We start from the raw sequence: 19063 nt of genomic DNA, 5'->3' as shown, positions 1-19063 counted from the left end.
AAATTCAGAAGGTAAAATATTCAAAATGTTATTAAGTCCTTGTTTGAAACTTCTTCATCAAAATTTACGAAAGTAAAGCAGATTTAATAGACCAGCAGTTATTGTATGGCTGGCAGGTACATTAGAGCAGGAAACTTGAAAATGATAATGGACCCGAAGCGGCCCATGTCAGCTTGAAAGCTCTCTCGTTCATATCAAAACTCATTTCATCGCTGAATCCTGGAACGATGTACCCATAAATTGCAGATAGAACACAGCATCCCGCTACCCTTAGTTTAAGAATCGTGTCATAAAACGGGAACAAGACGAGGCCGCATCAATGTCATAAAAGCATAAACACTTGAGACGGCACTGCAATTTTTCACTCATAGTCCACATTGTACCTACAAGGAAAAGCAGAGGGAAAAATCGTTAGCGCTTCTCACCTACGATACTGCTTGCGTTGTTTGAGTAAAATTCATTGCTTCACCAGTCACTAAGGGAAAATCTATTGCTTGCACGAGAAAAAAAAACAAAATAGAGGAGGGTAGTCAACAATCAGATAGCAACAAACGATCATAAGTGTTTTGCACACTATCACAAGCAAGTAAGCAGCTGGCGACCTAATTCAATATATCCATTGGCAAGCTATTATTTGATTTTAACTAAATTTTTGAGAGGTTTCAGAACCCTTCCCTTCCCTTCCCCTACGTAGACAATCGACCAAACAAAATGTTGGAAATTTATATGAACCATACAAACTCGCCAACAACCCTAATGACCTCTCACTGATTAGTGTATCACTGGCGCAGCGAGGGTGAGAGGAAGGCTTTTACGCACCCACCCCCGTATTTTTTATACTAAGTGTGGGGCAATTTTTGGACCCCACTGCTCTCATAGCTGTCGACACAGGCAGCTGTGTGTTTTTTAGGTGCGGGTCAAGCGATAACCTGTAATTCGATAGCAACTGTTGTGGCGGTCCTTGCTCATTGTGTGAAGCTCGTTCGCTTCTGCAGCAAAGCAAACACTGGAGATATCGGTGGAAATAAAACTGACTGTTAGATTAAGCTTCACAGTTACCTGTGAAAAACCGTCGACGGATGAAATTGCGACCTTTGTGAAAGCACTGGACGCGGATCCCACTCAGATGATCGCTACATACCATATAGCGGAGGGAAAATCTATGTTTATCAAGTTCAAATGATTCATTGCTTATTGCACAACCGTGAACGTCGAGGTACGCATGTCACCAGCGAGAGGCACCGTTAAGTACGTCAGAGTGTACGATCCACAGATCAAAAGTCCTGCATAGCGATATAGTGTTGGTGCTAGGGAAATACGGTAATGTAAAGCGTGTAATACGGGAGAAATTTCCAGCAGCTTTGGGCCTCGGTATGCTACGGGGAATTTACGTGGACGTAAAAAAGGAGATTCCCAACTCGCTGCATTCAGAGAACATATTCTACCAAGAGAACAACAAACTTGTGCTTCCTTTGTAAGATGGAAGGAAATCGGATGAACTCCTGCCCCAAGCGATTGAAACGGAAGCAAAAAGGAGAGGAGACCAAACAACGGAACGAAGAAGAAACCAGTGACAGTACGTACGCTGGTGTGGTGACTGAAGGTGCATCACCAAACGAGTAAACGGTTCAGTTCCTGGAAGATGATGTGGTGGTGATGGATGTGACGTCACAGGACGCCGAGAAGAGTAGCAAGTAGGACGCCAAGAAGTAGCAGCAAGCGCAACTGTTTTCAAGTGCAAAATGATGCATAGTCCTACTACAGTAATGTCCCGATTTTTTCAGCCCCCTTTTTGAAAATGTTTTTCAATGTTCTGCGAAGCCCATGCGCTTTTTCAGGGGTCTTATTGAACCAAAGTATACTTTAAACATCCCTCTTGACGATAAATGAGAAAGTTATGTGAAATTATTGAAAGATAAAAGTCTTCAGCGTGGAGGAGCTGACAAAATCCGTACATTAGTGTAATTCCTAATGTTTTAAAAATCGCTAAAGTCACGCCAGTGTTTAAATCTGTCGACACTCATGACCCTTCTAACTATCGACCAATTTCAACCCTGTCAGTTCTTAATAAAATTTTGAAAAACTTTTAACTAGTCGGCTTCTAAACTTTTTGTGTTCTAATAATGTTCTGTATAAATTCCAGTACGACTTTCGGGAAGGCTGTGGAACAATGACTGCTATTACAGAGATTATTGATGCGTTGATCTGTGATGTTGACCGAAAAGCATTTGATACCATTAACCACGAAATTCTTCTGAAGAAACTTGATCGATACGGGATTAGAGGAGTTGCCAACGATTTGATAAAAAGCTATCTCTCAGATCGAAAAAAATGTGTAGCAATAAATGGTGTTTGTAGTAGCTTACGCCCGGTAAATATTGGAGCTCCTCAAGGAAGTAACATAGGTCCTTTGCTGTTTTTGATATATATCAACGATTTGGGAAATTTAAAACTTCTTGGAACACCAAGACTTTTTGCAGACGATACGGCTTTACTCTATCCTCGTTCTTGTATACAATCCATTGTTAATGACATCGAATCAGATCTGGCGAGTCTAATAGAATATTTTAAGGGCAATCGTCTTTCTCTGAATCTGACGAAAACAAAGTACATGGTTTTCCACTCGTCACGGAAAAAAATCTCGCAATACCCCGATCCATGTGTAGGAAATTTGTGCATTGAAAAAGTTGAATCATTTAAATACTTAGGGTTGCACTTAGATTCTTGTCTTTTATGGGACACTCACTTAAAGCATGTATCTAGCTAAGTTTCATCTTTATGTGGCCTCATGAAAAGAGTACGCTGTTTAGTGCCCAATGAATCATTGCTGCGATTTTATTACGCGTGTATTCATTCCATACTTCAATACCTAATCAGCGTTTGGGGTCATGCTGCTAAATCAAAACTTAAAAAAATTCAAACGTTGCAGAATAGATGTTTGAAAGTAATCTTTAATTTACCTCCCTTATTCTCAACAGTTTTGCTTTATACTAGTTCTTGCCACAGAATTATCCCCATTCTAGGTTTGCGCAATTCTCAAACAATTTTGTATGTGCACAACACGTTACATAACCGTAATATCCATCACAACATTGTTTTTTCGACTAGAGTTAACCTTCAGAGAACTAGACATGCAAATGAGTTACTGAGAAGCAGAGCATGCACGAACTTGGGTCTAGGTCGCATTACAAACTACGGTCCATTAAAGTTCAATATACTTCCCATCGACTTGAAAGCAATAATGAACAAAATTCTCTTTAAAAGCAAGCTGAAGCAGTATATAATTATGAACGTAAATGAATATATTCTCTAAAAGTGTCTACCATTTGCATACGTAGGTTTTTCTGGCTCCTGTTTTTTTTTCCTGCATCATTAATTATAGTATAGTTTAATAAGTTCAATTTTTTATGTTAAGCCACAAACGTTATCACTCTTTAAATTATTTAGAATTTTCTGTTGAGTAAGTGAATCCCTTCAAAGGAACTATGTTCCACTGGGATATACATTGTTTTTATTTGTAGTTTTTTATCCGCGTTTTCTTTTTCTTTAGTAAGTGTCCATTACCAGGGGGCTTTCTGTGCGAGCTCCTTGGTGTGGGGGCTAGTGGAAGTTATTACTAAAAAAAAATTTAAAAAAAAATTCCATATCGTGATAGTAGACTCGTTAATATTGGAGTCCTTTGGACATTTGAGCCTAACAAATAAACAAATTGGAAAACTAATTTTGCACTTTTTCATATGCATAGAATGCAATTTTAGCGATATTTTCGATGGATCATTTTTGTTTAATCCAAATGTGTGAAACATATCGAAAAAAAACTTCTTTGTTCAAGATCCCGCTATAGAAATGTTCTGTAGTTATCTCAAAATGAAGGGAAAAGTTTTTTTTTTCAAATCGTTATTATGGAATGCCATTTTTTGTATGTTGATTGAGTTCATTGTAGCAAGCACATCGTGGGATGATTTAGCCTACTTCCTTTACGAGATACGATAGATGAGGAGATAAAAGTATAGAGGGGATACCCCTCACCATCCCTCTCCAACGGGGGAGTTTGGTAAAGAGAGATGTTCAAACCGATTTGTACCTTTATCGCTTTCTACTCTCTATATATACAATTTCACACTGCCGTACTCTAACGGAACTATCAACTTTATACTTTCATCTCCTCATCTATCGTATAAAAATTTCCACTCTAGTCTGTTATTTGAAATTAGCATCTTCAACTATGTAAATCGTTGACTTCACGCATAAGTAATATAAAACAAATAGTTTAAAAAAATATCCTGAATGTTTTTTTCTGTGCTCTCCTGAAACTGGATGTCCATATTTTTCCTGGAATTTTAATATGAGTATTCATGGAATTTAATCGCTACTTTCTTCCATCTTCTCGCGAAAATTTGTGCCAGTTTTATTTTATTTTATTATGTTCAAACGGCTTTCTCTGGAAGGTTCTTCTGACTTCCACCGGAAGATTCCTGCAAGTTTATTCTGAAAGCAAAAGAGGCGAAAATTTTCTATTTAATTCCACACAGTATTTTCTATTTTTGGGAATGACACTGATGGAGATTGTACATTGTAGTCGAAATACGTATCTGGCATGGATAAAAAATACTATGTATTATTGATTGAAAATCGTCACATTTTTTGTTGCTGACAGAATTTCACTAACAACCCAATCTATAACATCTAGTATATTCCGGTTTTCCCAAGTGCTTCTGGCTTTCTCCTGTAGTTTCTACCGACATAATCTGGGAGCTTTATCCAGACTTGTTATGAAAGTTCCTTTTGACTGATACAGGACAATTATTATGATTTCTCCTGGAAGCTCCTTCTGAATTCCCCTCAAAATTCCTGCTGACTCCTCCAGATAAGCCACGAATGACCCAAGACCGTGACCATAATAAAAAAAATATAAAAAAAAACAAATCCAACCACAATCTCATTGCACCTTGAGACAACATTCAGTTGAAGATTATGAAGTTTGATGATCTATGAAGATTGTAGACATTTCTCCAATTATACTTTTGGTAATGAATAAACGCTGGTGACTAGGGGGGTTATAAGATTAATGTAGACCCGTCTAGAATTATTACTACAATTACTTATCTTCCTTACATATCAAAATTTTTCGCTTATTGCCTAATTGGGAAATTCGAAAAATTAATTTAGCCCCCTAGCATTTTTACAATGGTTAAATGTTCGAAATCAACGATGTAATGTTTGTTGAAGCAACGATTTGTATCGCCATAGTGCAATTTTAATGTAGATGTGGCGCAAAATGAAAAAAAAAATTACGACAACTTGGCACAAATTGTACGACAACACAACTGCCATGACAAACTTGCCCGGCACTGTTATTAATCTATAAATAAATTGAAATAATTAGCTTATAAATTAAAGATGTAAAGCTAATCCCAAGCTCCATCTATGTGGTTTTCTGTGCAAGTGCACTAATTCGGCTTCACCGAGGAGCAACTAACTTTGTTTAAAGCCGTGCTTGTATTGAATAAGCTAAGTGGTTGTTCATAAACTACGTAGACAGTTAAAGAAAGCCGACGATAATAACATAAATAAGCATTGCCACATGTGCATCCACGTTGTACTGCTGTCTTCAAGCATTAACAAAATCCAAATAAAAAGTGTCTCATTATTGACGACTCTCCTTTTTGTAGCATCCCCCTTATCCCGTGCAGACACGAATTTACTGTATACTACAACTCTAGGACTAAAATCCATCGCTTTCATTCACGACACACGTCTACCATCCAACTGCAGCTTTGATCTATCTTACTTCATAAATTCCCATCCACCATATTCCTCTATCGTGATGAGAAATTCCTACAGTCAGCAGGGAACTTTCATTATTCCGTCCAGCCGCATCGATCCACTAAAGAACGAGGCAGCAATATCGACACCCCTTTACTTCCCCTGTTATTGCCAACATCATGCCGAGAAACGTTAACCCAATGGAACCCTTAGTACTCCAGAACAATCATCGTGAGAAGAGGGTTAAAATGATGAAAGATGAGTACGTTCCCGTCTTGGCAGCTTCCACTGACTCTATGCTCCATCGATTTATTTGAGGCACTTGACTTGTCTTGAGGAAACATTGAACAGTTAAACGCTGTGGTGCATTCATTTAAAATTCATCTCATGACCGAAACTCGTCAATAAAAACCACTTAAAATCATGTCTGTATTGTAAAAGGTTATTTAAAACAGTAATATTATTATTGCTAATAAGATTCACAGAAAGGATTTACTTTCCATAAATTCAACTTGGTGAATCTGAATATGGGCCGCACCTTTTTTAGATGAGCATTTTCATATCATAAATCGATTTTATGAAGAAAACTTTTATTAATTGCCGTAATGAAATTATTTGTAATCTTACTAAAATTTCTATAGAAGAACGTGCCAAATTGTAAATGTAAACTATAGCTTCATTGTATACATCAGATTACAGCACCATAACCAAGTAGATTTTTATTCTCATAACACTTACAACAGGGTTAGTTTTCTGGCTTAGCATCAAAATTGTTGAAATTTTCGCACTGTAAAACTGTTAGTAAGACCATATTTGTCGCGGTAAGCCAAAAGCGAAATCGGAAATAAAAACCATTAACCTTAGACGCCAGAAAACTTTTTAACCATTGTTACATTTAGTGTGGTACATTGATGTATTTCGCAGCGTACGTTGAAATATAAAGCAATCGAATATTAATTACACATGAAAGCATTTAAATAAACATTCATTTGCATTTAATTTAAAATCCTACTACTGTGTTTGAACGTTTATCGCTTAAACATAAATTCTTGTTGTATCTGTATCACTTATTTAGTTTCGCATTTATCGTTTGATTTTTTTTTTGTATCATTTTACTCCTCCTTAACCAAAATATCTGTTCATTCGAATGCCTAGACGTGCCTAGTTCAATTCTAAATCCTATGTGCCGGTTTCGAGACTACAGGTTGGCTCGTGCCGGAGAAACCATCCATATGCTGTGCATGTCCAATCGATAGATAACAACTTGCTTCTTTACCTTATCCGGATGAACAAAACGGAAGACACTTGGTTTTACGTTCCATTCCAGCCTACACGTTCTTTTCATAAATAAAAGGAATCGCTTCTTTCGAGCATGTAGGGATGCTCGAGTCGTGCTTGTATGCTTTCCTAGACGGCCTTTATAGGTTGTGAAGAGTTGTAACCTAGATAGTTTAAAACTTATATCATGATACCACCAATACGATCTATCACTAATTTTTCACAAATTAGCCTCAATTATTATATACGTAATTAAAAATTATTTCTTTATACGTTGCATATAACTAAATACATTACCATTATACCTCTCCATTAAAAACTAAGTAATTATATTCAAAATATGTGCTGGTGATTAGTCGGTGATATTAAGGGTGGCAGCTTATTTCAATCAACTGGAAATTCCAAACATTGAAACGAACGATAAAATCAAAGTATTAATGAAAGCACTTGCCAAAACAGACCGAAAAGCCAGGCATCCCTCGAGGCATCCATGAAAGTATCGAGAGGGAATTTACCTTTTCCCTCATTCTCGAACCATAATAAATATTGAATATGCTGCAAAGCTATTTATAGATGTTGCCCGCTAAAGTAAACCTCTGTATCTTTCTCGTGACCTAACCTGGCCACATTCAACACAGACCAATCACCAACAGTGAGTTCAAGTTGGAAATTGAATTTCACTGAACTTTTGATATGCTTGTTTCTCCTTCTGCTAGCGACGAATGCATTCTGTTCCATTTTTTGCTGCACATTCTTCAGCTGGATATGGATACGTGATTTGTCATTTTCAGGTTCTGTTTTTCTCCACTGATTTAGGTTCAGTAGCATTTCAATTATCGAGATTCTTGACATTTTCACTTATTGTCATTCGTTTTGCCCATCTTTTGCGAGCATCTTGTGAGAAATTCTTTACGTTACCTAGGCATATAGGAATAATTCAATATGACTAGAAAACAATATAAGGGGTTTAACTCTAAACAAGGTAGGACAACATATAACGATGTGTTTGTTAGACTACTACGCCTGATTTGAATACTTGTCCCTAATCTCAACCCATCCATAGCTGTTAAAAAAAATGTACCTTTGTGAATCACTAATTTCAAAAGTTGCTCGTACTCCTCCAGGACAATCAAGTTTGTTTTTGTCCGTTTTACAATTCCACCGAAAGGTCTTTGCAACAGGTAACTTAACAAACGAGACGTCGTTCCACAGGCAAAATAAATGAACCAAGATCCGCCGTTGTCGAGCACATGGGGCTCTCATTTGTATTTTTGTTTTGTTTTTTTTTGTTGTTGTTGTTTAGGAGCAAGCAAACACTGAGAGACGATTCATTATGCACCTTAGCGGAAAATATGTAGGTATACAACAAATTCAGCAGAAGGACTGTACAGAAGAACGGAAGGGAAGCTTCATACCCTCTAAAAACTCAGCGAAACAATTAGAGAAACGCTTGAGAATGGCGCCAGTTGAAAAAAAAGCAAATGTACCCGCACAGGCTGTGAAATCTGAGCAGAGGAAGAATGATAAAAAATGAAAACAAAAATAACTTTACAGGATGTAGCTACCTTTTCCTGGACGGCAAAAATCAGCAAATGGCAGCTCAGCACTGAGCGGATCAAATGGATATAAGCTGTGAGCCATTTTTTTTTTGTGTCGTTATCATAATGAGTGTTCCTAGCTGATCCTTTCCTGTGGTTGATTAAAAAGCAGGATGTTGATAATTTGTTGAAATAGATGCTTATAAATTGGAAATTAAGTATACATATCTCAATAGTGTGAACCGACAAAATTTGATTCAGCCTTGATTAGTAATTCTAATCCTACACCAAAATATGATTGGCGCGTAAACTTCAAACGAGATTACAGCTCAGATTTTAAAATTCTATTATTACACTACGTTCTACTACCAAACTGCAATATTGTTAATGTCTAAAATTAGATTGCATTCCTGCTGCCAAAATGCTTCAAACTGCGACTCATTATCTTCTTAAGTTTTCAGAACCAATGCAATTCTTCAGAATATTAATGCAAAAAACCACGATGGTAGGGTTTGTTCGTTTTTCGACGCCATCAAAAATAAAGAGATCTGAGAGAAAGTTTTACACTTGAGAGTACGAATCGGTAGTGCCAAATTGCAGTGTGTACAGAAAAAGTATATATTGATGTTTTAAGAGACATGACAAGATATTTATTTATTAATCAGAAATCTATCCCAAAAATGCTCTATGATGTGAAGCATCATACTGGATAAAATGAGCGTCGCAGAAAACATTTTAATCAGTAAATAAATAATTAATAATAGTTTGAATATATTAAAAAAAATTGACGGAAATTTGTATAAACCGTGGACACTCGCCCACCCCTTGAAAATAGCTACGTGTTTCGTGAGATGAATAACACTGTTTATCTAGTTGACCGTTTCCGATTATGTTTGATAACGAGTTTGATGGTTTTTAAAATGCATTTTTTGGGAAGTTCTGCTAACTTAGACTGACTGCACATATCAATGATTGCTACTCCGTGATTAATCAGATTCAGTAAAACTGTTCAATGAATCAATATAATGTGACTGGGCGTGGCCATCGATTCTCATTGCATAAGATTCAGCAACGCCATGAATTAAAGATTAATATCGGTACTTGCCACGTCCTTACAGTCAGGTGTTGATTTGGGTACCATGTTTACCTCTGCGTCACACTCTGCCCACAAAGATTATAAGAGAGGAGATTTCGTTAGTATGTACGGTTATCTGGTTCAGGATTCACCATTATATATATAATCTTTTAAAGCCAGATAAGCAAATAGTATGACCCTTTCAAGTCATTAATTCTAAAAGACCTGGGATAAAACTCACGATCTTCTGCTCAGTAATCAAAAACGGTTGACACTAAGCCACCAAGCCCATTGCATCACAAAATAACAATTACAAACGACGATCGTTCAACCCCGGTGGCATGAAGCTATTCAACTGAAATAATGTCCCTTACAGAACACAAGTATGTTTTCTAGCGCGAATCAATCACGTCATATTTTAACGAAAATACTAATTTTTTACCACATAGTGTCTACCGAGTTCTGGCAATTTTCTACGATCTCTTCTACAAAAAAGTTCTATAATAGAAAGGAGCTTGACATTGAACCCACGGAAATGAAAGAGCTGAGGCACTAGCAAGACTTGCATCTTCTCATAAGTTCATAGGTCCAGAGCCCTTTTGTGGCTTATCGGCTGCATCTCTAAGAATGGAGCTAAAAGCTTGGGAATCTTCAAAAGTGGAGAAAAACTGGAAGAAAACTTCTATTGCTAGGCAGTCGAAGCGATTCATTAATCCAAACATTTCTGTGACCCACAAAATCCTGGAACTTTCTAAGAAAGATCCTTCGCGGAACTTTGGGTAGAATAGCCTCAGAACACGTGCTGTCATAGCAAGTGCTAAATTAAATTGTATGAAAAAGAATCTTTGATCCTTTTACCGAAATGCAAAAAAAAATATATTGAGTTTTCAGCGCCAATTATAATCTTTTTTGCTTCCAATATCTCCATTGTGCGACGACTCAAACGTAAAGTTACTAATCATTTGGAATAACCTCCTCGGAAGGCCAAACCATGATTTCCGATCAGGATTGAGCATTGCACCATGAATATCGCTCATCATTCAATCGGTCTCATATGAAAAGCGAGTTTTCTACAATTCACCAGCCACAACAAGCAAGCGCCATGTATTACAGACCACAAACTATTGCACAGCACTTTGGAGTCATACGTAGTTCAGATTTTGCCTAATCTTAGCATTCCTCACCATGTCATCTTCAGCAAAGTTGTTCAATATGAGTGACGAGGAGATGCATTGGATGGTTGAATGTGTAGTTCACATTACCTTAACAAGGAAAGGTCTCCTCTGTAATTTTCAAAAGCAAATTACAAAACATAAAATTAAAAAATAAAACAGCAAAAAAGGTTATCTTCCATTTAATTCCACTTAATTAATTTTGGTATCCACACTCTTAGAAATAACTAATTTTACACGTGACGGAATCCATCTTTAACATAAAAGATGAGACGTAAACAAACATGTTATGTAATTTTAAGTGCTCCGAGACTGAAAAGTTCGTTGTTCGACGAAGAGTACGTTTGATTGAGCTATATTTCGCGTCTGTTATGACTCAAATTTATGTCAAAAATGACGCTCGTATATGTCACTCTCAGAGCACCTAAATAACATACATAAATTTTTCTAAGTGTGCATGACAGATATGTCATTCCCACTATTGACTTATCAAAATCCCTTAAGTACTCATCCCCTACGTAAAAGTTTCAAGATTACAGGTATAAAAATGAAACTACAATGTGTAGAAACGGAACCTACCTAACTAATAATAAACAAATATTTAAGTAAACCAAAGGGAAAAAAATATATACAACTCTCTAAAAAGGATTTCATTACAAACACTTTGGAGGCATAAATATTTGGATTTATGAATACTTATCTGCTCGATCCAGGGCTGAAAAAAATCACTAAAATTCATCAAAGTTCACTATGGATGAAACATTCATTTCATAGTTGGCTCGATCACCACTCCAACTTTGCAGTACTTCATATTTTGGCATAATGAATCTGAAAAAAAAATAGTCCCGTTTGAAAATTCAGGGGTCACTATCGACCTTCCTCACTAGTTGTATTGGCCCAGTAATCAATTGAGATGGTGTGAAAAATGGTTTCTGGAAATCACCACTGAAGACAACAACCCTTTAAAAGTCAGATTCTCATGGCATAGAAAAGTATTTTTTTAAATATAATAGTAAGATAGAAGTCTGATCAAAAGTACTCAATATTCGTCGTCTTGAATAACTTTGTCGATATGTCGATTGTCGACTACAATATTTTTAATGATCAGCACCTTGAGATAAAGTGTGGTCCAGTTAAAAACCAGAAGCGCACATTAAGATGTCCTCAAAAGTTTATGTGAACGAATAACTGTTGCCCAGGCGTTAGCATCGTAGTAGAAATTACGATCCGCGGCTGTGTTGAAAGGTATTGAGAACAATCAGACTCTTTAATCGTGATGCTTATTTATTTAGATAATCGTCTTTAACTACATTGTCGTACAGACTGCTTAAAGTGGCTTAATCTTAATCTTAAGTTAGTAGATTATCATGCTGAAATAAAAAAAACCTCATACTTTATTGAAGACCCTGGGTCTCCCTTAGCTCATTCAGTAAAGGCCCACGCACATTAGATCCGGATCGGACACGTTGCGGCAAAGTGACAGCTAAATCTATTGTCTAACTGTCAAATTTACGTCAACGCAACGCAAACGGATCTAATGTGGGTGGCCCTTAAAAGTGCAGCTACAAAGCTAGACCAAACTGGAGGTGGCTGCGTTCAATTCCCGGTCCGGTGTAGGAATTTTTCAAGTTGGAAAATTCCTCGATTTCCTTGGGCATGCCTCAAGTAACACAAATTCATATATTTATGTTGAGTAAACTTATTTACAACAAAAACCATTCATACAATTGATATATAAACTGCTTGTTGCTTGGGAGAGTATGATTGTACTTGCCACACAATTATACTAATTCAAAAATGATACAGGCATCGAAAGCCCTCAATTAATAACTGTGGAAGTGCATCTAAAACACTAAGTTGAGAGCCTGCCATAAGCTAATATGTCATAACGAAGAAGAAGAAGAAGCAAGGGTCTAGCTTAGCTTAGCTAAGGCTGACTGCACACATCAATGCACAGTGGAATGATATGTTTTGAGCCTGAAATTGAAACTTTAGACTAAAAGTCTCTTCTACAAAGTTGTTCCTTATAGTTATGCCCTCATTTTTATGACAATGAATGAACTTTTTTATTTGAAATTTCTCATGAAAGTCATCTTCTAGAGACTTTTAAAACTCTTTAAGACGAATGTTTTATAGCTGAATTTATTGCCTGTTTCTCTTCTAATAAAAAAGATATACTCAAATATAATAAAAAATATGAATAAATTCAAATTGATTTTATACGAGTTTAAAAAATAACATACCTCTATTTTTTTCATATTATTGAGAACAACATACGCCATTTGAAAAGTGCATATTTTTAGTATAAAAACGTCAATAACTCTTGATCGGCGAAAGATATTGACAAGCTTTGCGCGTGTTCTGACACGCTTTGGACTATTCCAGCAAGCTTTTTATTTATAATATTGTAGAACGACTAGCACACACTTGCCACGACTTTCTCCAATTCCTGTTCAGCAGAAAAAAGCATACGAAATCGAGTATAAGAGGAAATAAGAGGTCTGATAATCGCAAAGTTCGTGCATCGAGTCCAGTCTGCAACCTTTTTTTATATTTTTTTTTTCGACGTGATTCATTTCACTCATTAATACACTCCACATTTTTCTTTCTCCATTTGCTTGCATTGGACCGCAGCCTAGACCGCAGCTCGGTATATCGCATCCTTCATTCATGCGGTCTCCACAAACATCCCGCGATGATTTGGAAACTTGTGTTTTTTTTTCAAAATTGCATCTATGACATGTTTTAATTAATTGTAGCACTAAAATGTCAGATCTGATCGAAATGACGTGTAATTTGTTTTAGAAAAGTAAAGTAATTCTGGAAAAAATAAACACGGTTATTCTTTTTTAGTAATTTAGTATGCCGAACAACAATTCCGCGACATGATTTTCTCGAATCGGGCGGTATGCTCAAACTAACAGTAACGAACCGAGTTGACGTAGGTTGGCATAACAGTATGCAGCAGGTGTCTCATCGAAGGGTATTGAACCAGGAAAGGTAAAATACGTGAATATATAAAGGCATGAGAGCACAACAGGTACAACCATTTGATAGTTCATAGGAGATTATTATAGGTACAAGTTCTATCATTTTTCGTGAAAGAACCTACCTGCAGTCCAGCAGAAATACATACTATGTACACTAATCAGGTAAAATATACATTGTTCAGCGTATGTCACAGTATGTCACATAGCTATAATCTTCTATAAAGTGTGTATTTTTTAAAAAATGAACATGTTTAAATTGCTCTTCTTCGTTGGCTAAAACGTTCCAACTGGAACTCTACATCTGTCTCAACCTAGCACACTGAAAAATAATTAATTTAACGTAAGCGTAATTTAAAAACTTTCAGAAAAACGGCTCGTGTTCTAGCGTAATTCTATGCAAAAGTGTATCTCACTAATCATTTAAGTGTACCTGCCAGGAAGTAGAAAAAAAGTCTGCCATTTTTCTTGTGCGCTTTGGTTGGTTTCTAATTTTATTATCAAACAAAATCTTCGTTATTCAAATTCTGAAATACGTGATGCTTCGTTTTTTTATTCTTATTAAATCGGGGAATTTACGTATTCTCGTCAATCTAAGCAGCGTCCGCACTTCTATTAGCATTTTCACAGCGTCACGCACATATATGACGTGTCTGTTTGTTTCAATTCATCTGCTGCTTGCTTCTCTATCCATTCCAATCGACAGAATTCTTCAAAACTGTTTGAAAGCGTTTTTACAACGCTCTAAACTTCTCAGGTGAGTGTGACTATTGTCGGCAGCCTCTTTTTCTTCGGCAACCTTCCCATTAGAACTACGTGTTAACCAGCTGTTCTATTATCGGCAACTCGAAATCAGCCCCATTTTGTATTACGTATGCTTCATTTGAAGAAAAATCTGGCATAAAAGGATTGCTCGGTCCTACAAATATAATCAGATTGAAGCTGAAAGACTAAAGAATCATTTGGATACATTCAGGGAAGTGTGTTGATGGTAAAACATAGTGAAATTAACGTTTAAATTTTGATTGCCGAAAACAGTCAATGGGTGCCGAAGCCGACATTTACCCTACTTTTTCGTTTTCCATGGACTTCTGTATTTAATGCTGATCATGCTGCTCAGACGGCCCAGACCAAAAGAAGACGTTTCTAGCTTGAATATAGGGCTCTATTATGCACCAGTGACCAGAAGTGACGCTTGATTTGACTTACATAATAGCTATAAAATATGCTCTACAGAAAATTTTATAGTTACTTAATAGTGAAAATTAATTGTGGAATGCTTCTTATATGATTAAACTTTATTTCTAGTTCTAAAAATAAGATCTACTAATTTTGAGTGATTTCGGCTTGGATTAATTCCAAAGTCAGCCAAGATGATCTTAGAAACGGGTCTAGTAATAAAATTTAATCCTAACTTAAGCATACCATCATGAATACCCACACACTTAGAAATAACTAATCTTACACGTGACGGAATCCGTCTTTGACATAAAAGATTAGAAGTAAACAAACATATCATGTAATATTAAGTGCTCCGAGACTGAAACATTCGTTGCTCGACGAAAAGTACGTTTGATTGGGCTATATTTCGCGTCTATTATAATTCAAATTTATGTCAAAATTGACGCTCGTATATGTCACTCAGAGCACCTAAATTTACATGATTTTTTCTAAGTGTGCAAGCAAGAAAAAAAATCTAATCTAAAAGGAGTAAAATTACACGATCGTTGAAAATTCCTCGTTGATGATTTGTAATTTTACATGACTCGAAAAAAGTGGCATGTACATTTATGAACACGTGTAAAATTATGCTAAGGGTGCGTTAATTGTGTGTGCGCTAGATTTAGCGTAAATGTACATGCTTTTTTCGAACTGGGTAGTGTGGTAAAAACTGCATTTACATTACTTTATTTAAAAAAACAAAAGATGTAAAACTGCCTAGAATAAATCTTTTTGGAAAATCAATGTATCAAATATACATATTTATTAACAATAGATTTTTCAGGAGTCACCATATTCTATTAAAAAGTAATGTAATATATAAACCATTAGAGATAAATATTGCTTTGGCTGCTTAAGCAAAGTTGCTTAAAATAAAATGTTGTCGCTTTGTGCTGGTCTGTTTCAAAATTTTATTTTATCTTTAAATGCCGTGTGCTAATAGCACAACTTCAAGATATGACAATTTTTTTAATCAAAATTGGTTACAACCTTCCATCAAAAAGAGATAAAAATGTAATTGCTTGAACAAAAGTACGCGCTATAAAAAAAATTTAAAGTGCCTACTGAACCAAGCATTAGGGTAGGTGTACGATCCCACGGTTATAACGGTTATATAATCTCACGGTTTTACTCGATATAAGTCAGGTAACATAGTATAATAAATCATTTACGAGAAATCAATACATAAAAAGTTAGTTAAATAAAAAAGGTTTGCAGTGGTAGCCCCAGGTTACTTACTAAAAACCAGTATAAATTGTGAACCACTTGCGATAGATTTTTTTTTTCAGCTCCAAATACAATGTTCTACAACATTGTCCAACATTTGGGTAGTCTATCTCCTTTAACTTGAAAGTTGATATTTTTTTTTTTTTTTTTTTTGTTTATTAGTTTATTTGATAAGGCTCAACCGAATTAACTTTACAGAGCCGAGGATTCTTGGTCACTATACAATACATCTTAAAACTATAGTCAATAGGTACAACACAATAAACACTTTATCTTCCGCTATCCAAAAAGCCTCCTCCATCAGAACTGGAGTCGCTTCCAGTGGTTTCATTGTATGGAAAATTGTTGTACGCCAACGAGGGTCAGAGCGCGTCCATTGCAGCAATGGACGCAAAACGTGGTCAGCACTCACACACTCATCACGAAACGGTTGCTTTCCAAAGTCGACGACGCATCGACCCAAAGAACTGCTGATGAAGAACAATGAGGAGGACCACACAATGGTTGCTGCCAAGAAAACAGACGATCGCACACATCGAGAGTGGCCTGCTTTTGTCAACAGCCGAGTGAACACTGAAGTTGATATTTAGAACTCATGAACTGAAAGCTCCACTCCACCCTAATTTATGTCAAAAGATTGGCTACAATAAATGGAAAACTTTTTCGAAGACACTATTTACCTAGAACTAATTGTTTAGCCACACACCATTTATTCCTCCTACATACGGCTTTTGAATCCCAACTGCGCACTACCCGAGCAAAGTCGGATACCAAAAAATATTGTCAAAATGATATTAAATTATGTTTTTGAAAACATCCCAAACAAATCAAATTCACAAGATTATGATGAGTAAACTGGTATACAACTAATATCAGCCATGTAAAAGTTATACAAACTGTTATAGAACAAGTGTGTTACTTGGGGTGTTGATAACTATTTTGGATATTATTTTTTTTTATAACTTTAAATTCGAATTGGAAACATAATTTGATATTTGAGAAAAACAAAGGCAAGTACATTGGCTGCTAAAAGCGAGGGGGACGACTCTTTCTACTATGCAGAAAAGATTATGTTTTGCTGTGGCTAGCTGCACGAACGCTGAGTAGATAGAAGGAAGATTTATGTCGATTTTGAAGGTTTCCTGCAAAAAGATGAAGCGCGATGCAAGTAGATGCGAGAAATGAAAGATGATTTTTCGAAGATTGATTCACTGGTGTGAGATTTTTTGAGCATCTAGAATTTAGATTTAGATGTGTCGCCCACCTCGACTAAAAGCTCCGTTTTAAAACGAAATGAACGAAATATGGTGACCTAAATTGGGTATAATAAGCAGCCATCATATGATTCAAAACTCAGTTGATGGCAACAAATAATAGAGCAGCAGGCGATATTTTACTGCTGACACTTACATAGTAATATAAGCTTAGCATTTCATTAACAATTGGGATCTTTAGGGGAATTGAGGGTAATGCATATTCGTAATCTGCATTAAAAATGACACCGTACTCAAACATTTTATCAGTATCATTAGCAAAAAAATCACCATCTTCGCGCCCCTCGGTGGGACTGTCAATTTGTTTGTTTAGTGTCAAAAGGCGAATTTATTATTTAGCTTTAAATCTTGATTTGATAGTCTAGATGGAAGTCTATGAGTTTGAAAAATATATCGTTCTGCTCAGAAAACGAAGCACTTTCAGATGACGTGTAATAATCGATATATTTATCAAAATTAAAGAACCCAATTGGGAACGTACAACTAACTAACTTAAAATATATGTAATAGTGACCTATTTTTGATCTATAAATGTATGTAAACTTGTGTTATCGAAAATAGTCTTCAAAACAAGCTAGCTGATTGTTCTTTTCAAAATCACTTTGTATAAACACAATTTGCTTTATTTGAACATAGATTCCACACGCATCAGTTTTCAAATCTAAAAGAGCAGGAAAAGTACTGAATTCGTTTCATAAATAAGTGATTTGATTGTGGATCACAATTTTCAGTGAGAAATTCAATAAAAATTGAAAAAATTGTAACCCTATATAACAAATTTTAGTACTCTTGAGATAATCTAGAGAATTATAGTTAAATATTAATTGAGGGGTCAGAAGAAAAAGGTTTCAAGTGAAAAACATAAACGCGCACTAATATAAGATAATAGGAACCATACACACTTATCAAAACCTCTTTTCCGCACTTAAAATGTTTATGAACAGCCTTTAATGTGGAAGGCGTTTAAAAAATGTTGCTCAAGGTTACGGAAAGATCCATTTTGTATATTTTTAAGGTTTGTCATTTGCACCCGTTTCTTTCTAACTCCCTCAATAATAAAAAAAAATTAAAGCAGATTTCTTCCTTCTATTTTTTTTGGACACCATATAGAAATAAAATAGATTTTTTAACGCTCAGTTGATTGCTAAATTAAGTTTCAAAAATTTTATATCGAGTTATTATTTAAATATTAAAGTGACAACAGATTTTGTTATTGTCATATTAATAATAACATATTGACTACTTGTTTTGTTAAATATTAACGAAAATGCCAATATCATAATGCCTACATTGATTTGTTATTTGTGGTCATTTTTCATTTGATGTAGATTTGTGATCACTTTGATAATCTTCATACACCATTTAGATCTCATTTTTGTTATGATTCCTGTTAACTCGACCAGACGGTTTTCAAATTATGTTATCATGAACGATTATTTCATAATATCAAATTTTGTTTTCATTTGGTTTTCATCCTCTGCTCGGGTGGATCGTCACTCGGTTCACGGAACAACAACACTTACTG

General features: G+C 35.7%; 1 protein-coding gene across 1 annotated transcript in view; it reads right to left on the bottom strand.

The window, feature by feature from the left end:
- The window catches only part of S6KL (S6 Kinase Like), a 119940-nt gene that overhangs the window by 49224 nt on the left and 51653 nt on the right, over positions 1–19063 (bottom strand). The window lies entirely within an intron of this gene.

Source organism: Ochlerotatus camptorhynchus, unplaced genomic scaffold (genome assembly GCF_037179485.1).
Source record: "Ochlerotatus camptorhynchus isolate MF236.1 unplaced genomic scaffold, CSIRO-AGI_Acam_v1.1 ptg000369l, whole genome shotgun sequence".
Classification (NCBI taxonomy): Eukaryota; Metazoa; Arthropoda; class Insecta; order Diptera; family Culicidae; genus Ochlerotatus; species Ochlerotatus camptorhynchus.
The sequence above is the reverse complement of the archived record's forward strand: the minus strand, read 5'-3'. Positions and strand labels throughout refer to the sequence as shown.